We start from the raw sequence: 2,500 nt of genomic DNA on the forward strand, positions 1-2,500 counted from the left end.
TCAACACTTCACAACCACCTGAGATGCGCATGCTCCAACACAACCGCGCACAGGCCTCCCAGTATCGCGAGACCTGCCGCCCGCGCTGCATTCGGGGTTGTTTCACCGTTTGTTGCCGCGGTAACCGTAGAGCGCGAGAGAAAGAGAGAGGGTGAGAGAGAGAAAGAGAAAGAGTGTGTGGGAGGGAGAGAGAGAGTGGTGGGGGAAGGGAGAGAGAGAGAGAGAGAGAGAGAGAGAAGAGTGTGTGGGAGGGGAGAGGAGAGAGAAAGAGTGTGTGGGAGGGAGAGGGAGAGAGAGAGAGAGAGTGTGGGAGGGAGGGAGAGAGAGAGAGAGTGTGGGAGGGAGGGGGAGAGGAGAGAGAGTGTGGGAGGGAGGGGGAGAGAGAGAGTGTGGGAGGGAGGGGGAGAGAGAGAGTGTGGGAGGGAGGGGGAGAGAGAGAGTGTGGGAGGGAGGGGGAGAGAGAGAGTGTGGTGAGGGAGGGGGAGAGAGAGTGTGGGAGGGAGGGGGGAGAGAGAGAGAGAGTGGGAGATGGAGAGTGTGAGATAGAGATCGAGATCGAGAGAGGGTGAGAGAGAGAAAGAGTGGAGAGAGAAAGAGAAAGAGTGTGTGGGAGGGAGAGGGAGAGAGAGAGAGAGAGCAAGAGTGTGTGGGAGGGAGAGAGAGAGTGTGGGAGGGAGGGGGAGAGAGAGAGAGTGTGGGAGGGAGGGGGAGAGAGAGAGAGAGAGAGAGAGAGTGTGGGAGGGAGGGGGAGAGAGAGAGAGTGTGGGAGGGAGGGGGGAGAGAGAGAGTGTGGGAGGGAGGGGGAGAGAGAGTGTGGGAGGGAGGGGGAGAGAGAGAGAGTGTGGGAGGGAGGGGGAGAGAGAGAGAGTGTGGGAGGGAGGGGGAGAGAGAGGAGTGTGGAGGGAGGGGGAGAGAGAGAGAGTGTGGGAGGGAGGGGAGAGAGAGAGAGAGTGGGAGATGGAGAGAGAGATCGAGATCGAGAGAGGGTGAGAGAGAGAAAGAGTGGAGAGAGAAAGAGAAAGAGTGTGTGGGAGGGAGAGGGGAGAGAGAGAGAGAGAGCAAGAGTGTGTGGGAGGGAGAGAGAGAGTGTGGGAGGGAGGGGGGAGAGAGAGAGTGTGGAGGGAGGGGGAGAGAGAGAGAGTGTGGGAGGGAGGGGAGAGAGAGAGAGAGAGAGAAAGAGTGTGTGGGAGGGAGAGGGAGAGAGAGAGAGAGAGTGTGGGAGGGAGGGGGAGAGAGAGAGTGTGGGAGGGAGGGGGGAGAGAGAGAGTGTGGGAGGGAGGGGGAGAGAGAGAGTGTGGGAGGGAGGGGAGAGAGAGAGAGTGTGGGAGGGAGGGGGAGAGAGAGAGTGTGGGAGGAGAGGGGGAGAGAGAGAGTGTGGGAGGGAGGGGGAGAGAGAGAGTGTGGGAGGGATGGGGAGAGAGAGAGTGTGGGAGGGAGGGGGAGAGAGAGAGTGTGGGAGGGAGGGGGAGAGAGAGAGTGTGGGAGGGAGGGGGAGAGAGAGAGTGTGGGGAGGGAGGGGGAGAGAGAGTGTGGGAGGGAGGGGGAGAGATAGAGATCGAGATCGAGAGAGGGTGAGAGAGAGAAAGAGTGGAGAGAGAGAAGAGAAAGAGTGTGTGGGAGGGAGAGGGAGAGAGAGAGAGAGAGCAAGAGTGTGTGGAGGGAGAGAGAGAGTGTGGGAGGGAGGGGGAGAGAGAGAGAGTGTGGGAGGGAGGGGGAGAGAGAGAGAGAGAGAAAGAGTGTGTGGGAGGGAGAGGGAGAGAGAGAGAGGGAGAGAGAGAGAGAGAGTGTGGGAGGGAGGGGAGAGAGAGAGTGTGGGAGGGAGGGGGAGAGAGAGAGTGTGGGAGGGAGGGGGAGAGAGAGAGTGTGGGAGGGAGGGGGGAGAGAGAGAGGTGTGGGAGGGAGGGGGAGAGAGAGAGTGTGGGAGGGAGGGGGAGAGAGAGAGTGTGGGAGGGAGGGGGGAGAGAGAGAGTGTGGGAGGAGGGGGAGAGAGAGAGTGTGGGAGGGAGGGGGGGAGAGAGAGAGAGTGTGGGAGGGAGGGGGAGAGAGAGTGTGGAGGGAGGGGGAGAGAGAGAGAGAGTGGGAGATGGAGAGTGTGAGATAGAGATCGAGATCGAGAGAGGGTGAGAGAGAGAAAGAGTGGAGAGAGAAAGAGAAAGAGTGTGTGGGAGGGAGAGGAGAGAGAGAGAGAGAGCAGAGTGTGTGGGAGGGAGAGAGAGAGTGTGGGAGGGAGGTGGGAGAGAGAGAGAGTGTGGGAGGGAGGGGGAGAGAGAGAGAGAGAGAGAAGAGTGTGTGGGAGGGAGAGGGAGAGAGAGTGTGGGAGGGAGGGGGAGAGAGAGAGAGTGTGGGAGGGAGGGGGAGAGAGAGAGTGTGGGAGGGAGGGGGGAGAGAGAGAGTGTGGGAGGGAGGGGGAGAGAGAGAGTGTGGGAGGGAGGGGGAGAGAGAGGAGTGTGGGAGGGAGGGGGAGAGAGAGAGTGTGGGAGGGAGGGGGAGAGAGAGAGTG

At 60.7% G+C, this 2,500-nt stretch overlaps 1 protein-coding gene across 3 annotated transcripts in view; it reads left to right on the forward strand.

The window, feature by feature from the left end:
* Positions 1-99: 99 nt before the first annotated feature.
* Positions 100-2,500, forward strand: part of dnaaf1 (dynein axonemal assembly factor 1) — a 178,378-nt gene continuing 175,977 nt past the window's right edge. For all 3 annotated transcript variants that reach the window (XM_067997601.1, XM_067997602.1, XM_067997603.1), the window contains exon 1: positions 100-151. The gene's annotated coding sequence lies outside the window, so the exon portion shown is untranslated. The remainder of the gene's footprint in view (positions 152-2,500) is intronic.

Source organism: Heptranchias perlo, chromosome 16 (genome assembly GCF_035084215.1).
Source record: "Heptranchias perlo isolate sHepPer1 chromosome 16, sHepPer1.hap1, whole genome shotgun sequence".
NCBI lineage: Eukaryota > Metazoa > Chordata > Chondrichthyes > Hexanchiformes > Hexanchidae > Heptranchias > Heptranchias perlo.